General features: G+C 44.1%; 1 protein-coding gene across 3 annotated transcripts in view; it reads right to left on the reverse strand.

Annotated features, from left to right (window-relative positions):
• The window catches only part of stx17 (syntaxin 17), a 49966-nt gene extending 41283 nt beyond the window's left edge, over nucleotides 1-8683 (reverse strand). For 2 of the 3 annotated variants that reach the window (XM_055663228.1, XM_055663244.1), the window contains exons 1-2: nucleotides 8665-8683; nucleotides 1326-1403 (exon numbers count right to left, since the gene is read on the reverse strand). The gene's annotated coding sequence lies outside the window, so the exon portion shown is untranslated. Of the gene's footprint in view, nucleotides 1-352; nucleotides 449-1325; nucleotides 1404-8664 lie in introns of those variants that run through there. The other variant, XM_055663235.1, reaches the window with a different exon arrangement.
• Between the last annotated feature and the right edge of the window lie 2798 nt (nucleotides 8684-11481).

Here is an 11481-nt window from a genome sequence, read left to right on the forward strand (position 1 = left end):
CGCTGGTATCCCAGCGCTGCGATGCCGCCGACTCCCGACATTCTCGGAGCTGGGACGTCCGGCCGCGGGCCGCGCTGGATTTGGAGCGCCTCGCAGCCAGGGGTAGAGTTGCCGGGGTCGGAGCTACAACCGGCGCCGCCCGCGGCCGGACGGAGCCCCCAGCTCCGCGAGGTTGGGAGTCGCCGACCAGGTAGGTGGGGGACTAAGAATTAAAGTTTCCCCCTTCACCCCTACACCACCACCACCACATAAAATCCCTCCAAACTAACTGACTAACATTTATGCAATGATTTTCCCGGCTCCGGGGAGGAGGCAGCTGCTCCAGACTTTTCAAGCCGCCCGCGCTACCTACCTAATCTACGCTAAAAATCTTCCATTCTGAAATCCGAAAATGTCCGAAATCCGACAAGTGTCTGGTCCCAAGGCTTTCGGATAAAAGGTTGTGCACCTGTATATGTAAGGATTAACAAACAGATATCAAAGAAAGGGGAAATGTGAGCAAGACATAACTGTGTGCAAGCACACGTGCCCTGAAACTGCTTGGAATTTTATAACAAGTATTAATGTCCAATTATGCACATATTTAGATGCAATTACCGAAGAAATTTGAGATCAGCTATCATTTGAAATGTTCACAAACCAGCCCAACCAAGATCGTTAACTTTCCAGACAAAGAATCGTGGGTGTAAACTCATATTAATTCTCTGTGATTCAACTCGTCAACACACCAACGCAGTATAACGCTGGTCGGACATTTGCACCCTGCATTTAAACAAATCCTGTAGAATTGCATGCATGGGGAGTAGGTTGTGGTCTGCGTTTTCTCCCACATAAAGTTTCCATCTTATCAGAGGGGAATCCCCTGCTTGCACTCTACTTTCAGTTGCTTGAATCAGATAGAAGCCAGGATGTAACAAAGTATTGCTGAATATCATGCATGGTGTCAATATATATATTTTTTAATTTAATTGCGGACTTTCAATCGTCATAGTCATGCAACACAGGAACGAGCTCTTAGGCCCACCACAACAATAATAACTATTTTCCACAACTACACTAAACACATTTGTCCACATTCCTTCCATGACCTATCTCTTCAAATGCCTCACAGGCATCACAAAGTCCATCACAGGCAAGACCTTCCCCATCATAAAAGTATCTATTTGAGATACTCTAGGAGTCATCTATCATCAAAGATGACCAAGAGGTCATGACCTCTTCTCGCTGCTACCATTGGGCAGGTGTTACAAAAAACAGACGTCCCGTACCATCAAGTTCATAACAGATACCTTCCTACAACCATCAGGTTCTAAAACCAATCCTACCTTAGTAAAGGAGCACTACGGACTTCCTCTGGCACTACCATGGACTTGTTCGCTAATTGTGTATTTTTACACTCGAACCTGTAGAACATAGAACAGTACAGATGTTTTTCGCACAGTATTTTTTCTTTTCACTGTCTTGTGGAATTTATATATAATTAATGTTTTTGTATTTTGTCTTTGTGCCTGTGATGCTGCTGCAAGCAAGATTTTCATTGTATCTGTATCTCACCAGACTTGTGCATATGAAAATAAACACAACTTGACTTAATGTAGTCATGTATCTGACTCTTCTGATAGTGCATTCCAGATATCAATCATTCTCTATGTTAAAACATTTTTTACTCCAGATCCCTTTCAAAATTCCTTCCTCGCAACTTATGCCCTCTCACTGCATGGATATCAAAATATGTTGTATAAAAGAAGATGGCTGTCATTACTGATACCTATCATCTCAGCTCTAGAACAAGCGTAAATTCACAAGGTTAATCCCCGTGATGGCCGGACTGTCATATAAGGAAAGATTGGAAAGATGGGCTTGTATTCACTGGAATTTAGAAGCATGAGAGGGGATCTTATAGAAATGTGTAAAATTATAAAAGGACTGGACAAGCTAGATGCAGGAAATATTTTTCACGTTGGGGGAGTCCAGAACCAGGGGCCACAGTCTAAGAATAAAGGGGAGGCCATTTAAAACAGAGATGAGAAAAAACCTTTTCACTCAGAGAGTTGTGAATTTATGGAATTCTCTGCCACAGAAGGTAATAGCGGCCAATTCACTGGATGAATTTAAAAGAGAGTTAGATAGAGCTCTAGGGGTAGCGGAATCACAGGATATGGGGAGAAGGCAGGCACGGGTTACTGATTGTGGATGATCAGCCATGATCACAATGAATGCCGGTGCTGGCTCGAAGGGCCAAATGGCCTCCTCCTACACCTATTTTCTATGTTTCTATGACTGCACGATTTCCCCAGAACAGCATCTTATGCTCAACCATCTTCATCTGCTTTATCAATGACCCTTTTCTTTTATAAGATCAGCATTTGTGACATTCGCTGATTAATGTTAAATGTCCAATTCCATATAAAACTCTTCAGCAAATGAAGCAGCTCATGCCTATATTCAGCAAGACCTGGATAACATTTGAACACGAGCTAATAAGCAGCAAGTAATGTTCATCCCACAAAAGTGCAAATCGGTTACATCTATAACAAGAGATCTAATAAGCAATAGTATAACTGTTGTATTGCCCTCTATCAACATTCTGGGATCATCTTTAACCAGAAACTCAATTGGACCACAATATAAATACCGTGACAACAAGAGAAAGCCAGAGATTGGAAATCCAGCCGCAACTGACTCAACTCCTTTTACGCACATTTTTTTTCACCATTTGCAAGGTAGATCTGGAACATGATGGAATACTCTCTGCTTGCTTGAATTAGTGGATATATCTATGAGTATGTATACTTATAGATGTTCTGTATCCTCAATCATTAACTTTCTGATGGTAATCATAATATCAATGCGCAATAACTAATCAGTAAAACAATGTAATTCATTCATTTTGTTGTTGACTATTATTAGTGACTAGAAATTAGGAATTAGCAACTTCACTCATAACACTCACTTCAAATATCATTCACAAGGATGCAAATAAAGAAAACTGGAATAAATTTAAACCTCTCATTGGGGAGGTAATTAAAAGCTGGGTGAAAGAGGAACGTGTTATAAAAAAAGAAAGGGGTAAATAGAACTCCACTGAACAGACTAGAGAACATTGAATGCACATCCATCATTGGGAAAAGCAAGGGTGATGCACAGAAAGTCACATGCCAGCGAATTGAAAACATGAGAGAAGATTTAGGATATAAGACAATTACAAAAAAGAAAAAGGAAGGCAATAAAGGATTTTACAAATAATGGGAAAACGTGAAGAATCTGGAGTCAAGAACCATAAGTCAAGAAAAACAAGAATGACAACATAGCAGGAGACACTAGCAATGTTTTGAAGAAACTAGTCTGATGTTCATGGAGTAAAGGACTGGACAGGCTGGAAGTGACAAAGGCAATGATGAAAATAGGCTGGCTCAAATTGGGATAAAGTATAGTCATATGATAAAGTAGATAAATAATGATGGCAAGATGTTTTAGGCTGTCAAGATCAACTAGAACACAAAAGGTCAAGATGCAGCACAGATCTGGTGGTAAGGGTACAGCATTTGTAATGAGAACAGAAAAAAAAGGCTTTCATATTTCCAAATCTGGGCCAGATAGAATGGGCTTGTTCAAGACTGGAAATTGTAATTGAGAGCCGATATCCTTGCTTTCAAGAACTCCTCAAAATAAAGAGTGTTCGGTATTTCAGGAAAGTTTCACAAGTTTCAACAGTCTCTTTCACACTGTTAACCCTGAATAGTTTCTGTTTCCTTACCTACCTTTGATATGTTTCTGAATAATATCCACTTCCTTGGCCACATTTCATTCATAGAAACATAGAAACATAGAAATTAGGTGCAGGAGTAGGCCATTCGGCCCTTCGAGCCTCAGCAAATGTCTCTGCCTCCAGTCCAACGTGATCCCACCACGATTCATATCATTTTCCCTTTCTGCATTATGTAAGGACTGCTCACTTTGTCACTCCATTGTCTGCTCTTCCATCACCACTCACCACTCCCCGCATTAAAACATCTTTCAAGGCACCCTAAAGAGATGCAACACTTGTCCATTCACCTCTTCCCTTCCCACTATAATGGGAACCAAACAATCATGACAGGTAAAGCAGCGATTCATTTGCATTTTTTCCAAGTTACTCTACTACAGTGCCCTCCATAATGTTTGGGCCAAAGACCTATCATTTATTTATTTGCCTCTGTATTCCATAATTTGAGATTTGTAATAGAAAAAAAATCACATGTGGTTAAAGTGCACATTGTCAGATTTTAATAAAGGCCATTTTTATACATTTTGGTTTCACCATGTAGAATTTACAGCAATGTCATGTAAATGAAAGTAGTCATGTTTAGTATTTTGTTGCATATCCTTTGCATGCAATGACTGCTTGAAGTCTGCAATTCATGGACATCACCAGTTGCTGGGTGCCTTCTCTGGTGATGCTCTGCCAGGCCTGTATTGCAGCCATCTTTAGCTTATGCTTGTTTTGGGAGCTAGTCCCCTTCAGTGTTCTCTTCAGCATATAAAAGACTCAATTCGGTTCAGATCGGGTGATTGCCTTGGCTACTCAAGAATTTACCATTTTTTAGCTTTGAAAAACTCCTTTGTTGCTTTAGCAGTATGCTTGGGATCATTGTCTCACTGTAGAATGAACCGCCGGCCAATGAGTTTTGAGGCATTTGTTTGAACTTGAGCAGATAGGATGTGTCTATACACTTTAGAATTCATTATGCTACTACTATCAGCAGTTGTATCATCAATGTAGATAAGCGGGCCAGTACATTCAGCAGCCATACATGCCCAGGCCATAACACCCCCACCGCCGTGTTTCACAGATGAGGTGGTATGCTTTGGATCTTGGGCAGTTCCTTCTCTCCTCCATACTTTACTCTTGCCATCACTCTGATATGTTAATCTTCGTCTCATCTGTCCATAAGACCTTTTTCCAGAATGTGGTTGCTCTTTTAAGTACTTCTTGGCAAACTGTAACCCGGCCATCCTATTATTGCAGCTCACCAGTGGCTTGCATCTTGCAGTGTAGCCTCTGTACTTCTGTTCATGAAGTCTACTGTGGACAGTGGTCATTGATAAATCCACACCTGACTGCTGAATGGTGTTTCTGATCTGTCAGACAGGTGTTTGTGGATTTTTCTTTATTATAGAGAGAATTCTTCTGTCATCAGCTGTGGAGGTTTTCCTTGGCCTGCCAGTCCCATTGTGATTAGTAAGCTTACCAGTGCTCTCTTTCTTGTTAATGATGTTCCAAACAAGTTGATTTTGGTAAGCCTGAGGTTTGGGCGATGTCTCTAACAGTTTTATCCTTGTTTTTCATAATGGTTTATTTGACTTTCATTGGCAGAACTTTGGTCCTCATATAGATAAACAGCAATAAAAGTTTCCAAAGGTGATGGAAAGACTGGAGGAAAGACGAGATGCTGAGAGCTCTCTTATACCTGCATTAATGAGGCAAATAAACACACCTGAGCAATTACAAACGCATGTAAAGCCACGTCCCAAACATTATGGTGCCCTGAAATGGAGGGGGGACTATGTATAAACACAGCTGTAAATTCTACATGGTGAAACCAAAATGTATAAAAATGGCCTTTAATAAAATCTGACTGTGTGCACTTTAACCACATGTGATTTTTTCTAGTACAAATCTCAAATTGTGGAGTACAGAGGCAAATAAATAAATGATGGGTCTTTGTCCCAAAATTATGGAGGGCACTGTATATTTGGTGCTCACATGTTTGATAGATTGGAGAAATGAAGCTTAAATTTGCACTTTATCTGCAGGGATGATCGTGAGTTTCCTGTTGCATGGCATTTTAATTCTCAATCCCATTCCTTATTATTTGTGGTCTCCTCCATTGCCATAGTAGGCCCAACATAAACAACATCTTCCATCTGGGCAATGTGCAGCCTGAGGTATGAACATTAGATTTTCCCAGTAAATCTCTCATGGTTTCCCATTGCCATGCTAATGTCTCTCTCTTATCCCATTTCTTTAAAATGCCTCTGCAGTGGTCAGTACTCATGCTTGTTATCATATTATCTGACGAGTAATCTCCATATAGTCTTTAGTACTACACCTTGCTTTAAACAAGTGAATTTCAACCTTGTTGTTCAGGTTTAAATTACCCCTTCGGTGAGGTTCAAGTTGGTCATGTCTATGTATATTCCCAGATGCCTCATTTCTTTTGTGCCCCTCAAGCTGAGGAATGATACTCACAGGCAATAGAATTATTCCTCATTTGGGATTCCAAATCAGCAACAGGCACTCCCAAAGCTATCTCAACTACATTTCCTCCTACCCTGTTTCCTGGAAGGATTCTGTTCCATCCTTCCAGTTCCACCATGCCTGTGATCACTTGTTAAAACATTCACACAGGGTGCATCTGAAACGTCTTCCTTATTCCTGAACCATGGCTTCTCTATGTAGTAGATGGAGCCCTGGATTGCATGTGATCAATTCCCTCCAACTCTGCTCTTAACCATTCTCCAGTGGATAGCAATAGTAGAGATCCCCCTTCAATGGATCATGCTTCACAATTTCTGCCATGTTCAAGAATCTACCACTAGAAGCACTTTCTCCTCCTCTTTCGGCATTTTGAAGGAATCAATCATTTCACAACTGCCTGGTCCACTCAGCTGTCCCCACCTTCAACTCCCCATCACTTTGACACTTCCTGCATACAATTGCAGGAAATGCAAATCTGTTATTTCACTTCTTCCATTCCCTCTGTCCTGGAACTCAAATAATTTTTTGAGGTTAAGCAGCATTTAACTCACACTATGTCCAGTCTAATGTCTAGAGATGCAGATTGGGTGACCGCTTTGCAGAGCATTTTGCATTGATAACTTTTCCCAGGTAGCTTTAAGATGAGGGCCAAAATTTAAAAGAGATGTGCGGGTCAAATTTTATTTACACAGTGTCTGTATGGGTGTCTGGGCCTCACAGCCAGGGATGGTGGTGCAGGCCGATATAATAGTGGCATTTAAGAAGTCTTTCGATAGGCACATGGATATGAAGTGAATGGTGGGATATGGATCATGTTCAGGCAGAGGTTAGTTTAATCTGACATCAGGATTCTGTCAATGTTCCTGTAAATCTACTAATTCCACGAGTCCACCCATTATTGTGAGTTAATGCTTTCCACAACGTAAACATCCAGGGTGGGTGGGATCTTTAAGGCCTAACAGTCTGCTGATCTGTCATGTTTAGAGCTGTCATATTCTTCTGGATGACCAACAATCTTTATGTCGCTCTCTACTACAAGATCTCAAACTAGGAATCTGTTGGTTTAATCGGAAGGCAAGTGTTGTAGTTTGGGGGGGGGGGGGGGGGGCAGTTGTGTTTTATTACTGGCACCGACCGAGCAAGGGGGTGTTGCAAGATGTTTTTGGTGGCATCCAGTTACTCATCTAGGACAGGACCATGTGACCGAAGATAGACACAAAAAAGCTGGAGTAACTCAGCTGGTGAAATGGCACGGTAAACATGCTGGAGTAACTCAGCTGGTGAAATGGCAAGGTAAACATGCTGGAGTAACTCAGCTGGTGAAATGGCAAGGTAAACATGCTGGAGTAACTCAGCTGGTGAAATGGCACGGTAAACATGCTGGAGTAACTCAGCTGGTGAAATGGCACGGTAAACATGCTGGAGTAACTCAGCTGGTGAAATGGCACGGTAAACATGCTGGAGTAACTCAGCTGGTGAAATGGCAAGGTAAACATGCTGGAGTAACTCAGCTGGTGAAATGGCACGGTAAACATGCTGGAGTAACTCAGCTGGTGAAATGGCAAGGTAAACATGCTGGAGTAACTCAGCTGGTGAAATGGCAAGGTAAACATGCTGGAGTAACTCAGCTGGTGAAATGGCAAGGTAAACATGCTGGAGTAACTCAGCTGGTGAAATGGCACGGTAAACATGCTGGAGTAACTCAGCTGGTGAAATGGCAAGGTAAACATGCTGGAGTAACTCAGCTGGTGAAATGGCAAGGTAAACATGCTGGAGTAACTCAGCTGGTGAAATGGCAAGGTAAACATGCTGGAGTAACTCAGCTGGTGAAATGGCAAGGTAAACATGCTGGAGTAACTCAGCTGGTGAAATGGCAAGGTAAACATGCTGGAGTAACTCAGCTGGTGAAATGGCAAGGTAAACATGCTGGAGTAACTCAGCTGGTGAAATGGCAAGGTAAACATGCTGGAGTAACTCAGCTGGTGAAATGGCAAGGTAAACATGCTGGAGTAACTCAGCTGGTGAAATGGCAAGGTAAACATGCTGGAGTAACTCAGCTGGTGAAATGGCACGGTAAACATGCTGGAGTAACTCAGCTGGTGAAATGGCACGGTAAACATGCTGGAGTAACTCAGCTGGTGAAATGGCAAGGTAAACATGCTGGAGTAACTCAGCTGGCCAGGCAGCATCTCTGGAGAGAAGGAATGGGTGAAGTTTGGGGTGGAGACCACACCGAGTCCACTGGTTCCCTGCGACGCCAGCAGCGGCCCCGAACCCGGACATTGCAGCAGCTTTTGATTCTGGGGCAACTAAAACCAGACACTACACTACAGCAGTTCCGGGGGCTGCTTTAGTTTACACGCATGTGATGGACGACGTGGCACAAACAACTCTGTCAAGAGGCATGGACTGAAAGAGCGTACCTCCCGGCCTCCACCTCCACCTCCACCTCCACCTCCACTCCCGTCGCTGCCCGGCCGCCTCCTCCACCGCCGCCGCCGCCGCTTCCAACCCACGCAAACGGCGCTCGCCGATCACCGATCACCACCACCAAAGATCTTATAGCGGAGCAAGATAGGCTACTCCTGCTAAATGCAATGGACTGACGTGTAGTACGCTATGGAGAGGATCATGGGCATTTTCCACGCCCATTTTAGCAACCTGAGCCTACCTAACCCGACCCGACTCGCACTGTAATCAATGTTGCGGGGCAACAGTTTGTGTGGGTCAGATTCATAAATCTGTCAGTTCAAACTTCTTGTCAAGAATAAAATTTGATTCTGGTAATTGTCTTTTTTAATGTTTTTTAAATCATTTCTTTTTAAATGGCTCACAAGCCGTGTTTGAGTTGATTTTGTAGTAACCGGAACCGACCCGGCTCGCAGGGTGATTGACAGGGGGGACTTTTTGTGCGTGATTATAGGGTTAGATTCATAATTCTGTTAGATTCATAATTCTGTTGATTCTTGTTAAGGAATAAAATGTTTATAAACACACATACATGAAAATTATATAAATGTATATAACACACACAATTATATTTATTCTAAACCAATAATGAACTTTATTTCAGACTAGACAAGGGACATTAAATAAGAAACATTGTAAATAAGAAACATTGTCTTGGGGCACTCTCTCTCCCCGCTGCCCCGGGCCCCGCACTCTCTCTCCCCGCTGCCCCGGACCCCGCACTCCTTCTCCCCCGCTGCCCCGGACCCCGCACTCCTTCTCCTCGCTGCCCCGGCCCCCCACACACTCTCTCTCCCCGCTGCCCCGGACCCCGCACTCCTTCTCCTCGCTGCCCCGGGCCCCGCACTCTCTCTCCCCGCTGCCCCGGACCCCGCACTCCTTCTCCTCGCTGCCCCGGGCCCCGCACTCCTCTCTCCCCGCTGCCCCGGACCCCGCACTCCTTCTCCCCGCTGCCCCGCACTCCTTCTCCTCGCTGCCCCGGACCCCGCACTCCTTCTCCCCGCTGCCCCGCACTCCTTCTCTCCCCGCTGCCCCGGACTTCTCCCCGCTGCCTCCTTCTCCCCGCTGCCCCGCACTCCTTCTCTCCCCGCTGCCCCGGACCCCGCACTCCTTCTCCCCGCTGCCCCGGGCCCCGCACTCCCTCTCCCCGCTCTCCTTCTCCCCGCTGCCCTTCTCCCCGCTGCCCCGGGCCCCGCACTCCTTCTCCCCGCTGCCCCGGGCCCCGCACTCCTTCTCCCCGCTGCCCCGGGCCCCGCACTCTCTCTCCCCGCTGCCCCTGCCCCGGGCCCCGCACTCCTTCTCTCCCCGCTGCCCCGGGCCCCGCACTCTCTCTCCCCGCTGCCCCGGGCCTTGCACTCCTCTCCCCGCTGCGGATCCAATATTTGGCCGGAAGCAAGAAGGCGGGAGCAAGAAAGCGGAGCAAGATGGCGGAACAAGATGGCGGAGTCAGCTTGCTAAAATGTGTCCTGTAATCACCCATGAAACCGCCCATGAGCGGACCTCACGTTTGCGTGAGAGTAACCCATCTTGCTTCGCTCTAAGATCTTTGACCACCACTACTTGACAACACATCCACTACCGGTGTCATCTCATAACAACGCCCCCGAGAGCCGGAAGCGCCTTCGTCTGGGCCCCAGGTTGCCAGTGGAGACAGGCTGCAGAACTCGAGTCTACTCTCTGTGCAAATTATCCAAAGAAAATGCCCAACGCGTTGTTTACATAAATCATACAACGTAAATACACCCCTCCACTCATTTTACCTTGAAAATTGTTTACACTTAGAAGGTTGTTTAAGCCAAAATTAATATATATTTAAGTTACTGTATTGAAATAACCTAGACAACAGCAAAGATAATCCAACAGTAATGTTCATGTTGAACTGTGTGAGGGTGTCATGCATTGTGTAATTTATCTGCACCATATTTATCAATTTTGCCATTTTACCTTTCCTCTTACAGAATTTCAATTTTAAGCACAATCTTCTCAGAAAATCCGTGTATGCGAATCTCTGTACTCTTCCAATTAAGTCAAACTCATTTGCTAGGTGCTATCCTTATGCTTAGCATGAGCAGTATGTTTATTTTTGCACACTGCGATGGAAGTCAGCAATTTTCTCCCAATTCCTGGACGCCAACACCAGCATTAAATTGAATATCAGCAATTTGACTGCCACAGTTAGACACAAAAAGCTGCAGTAACTCAGCGGGTCACACAACATATCTGGAGAAAGGGAATATGTGACGTTTCGTGTCGAGACCTTTCAAGATTACTCTAGCTTTTTGTGTCTATCTTCGGTTTAAACAGGCCTCTGCAGTTCCTCCCCCCACGTTTGTTTGGCATAGTGTTGGTTATTATTGTTTTAAGTGCTCACTAATGCATCGATCTAAATTTGCAAAGGAAGAACTAACCCTATATCAGTTTCAGGTTCAAACCATAATGTGTGAGGAAACACTTCAAGTTACAAATTGCTTTCTTGTTTCTACAGTTTTAATAAAATGTAAAAAATGATTTAAGTACTAGCCTGTTCGCTCAGAATTGTGCAACCTGAGAAACTGACAGGAGCAGTGTGCTTGCTACTATTGGCAACAAATATAATCCAAGTAGAGCCAGTTTTGAAGACAAGAACACATTTTTACACCCAGTTCACAGATGTTTCTCCTTCACTAAAATAACTGCAACCAGAATCATTTCACATAACCAAATATAATTGCTATGTATTAGTTTAACGTTATGATAATGTAAGTTTCAAAATTAACAGCAAATTCAATAAA

Source organism: Leucoraja erinacea, chromosome 2 (assembly GCF_028641065.1).
Source record: "Leucoraja erinacea ecotype New England chromosome 2, Leri_hhj_1, whole genome shotgun sequence".
NCBI classification, from domain to species: domain Eukaryota; kingdom Metazoa; phylum Chordata; class Chondrichthyes; order Rajiformes; family Rajidae; genus Leucoraja; species Leucoraja erinaceus.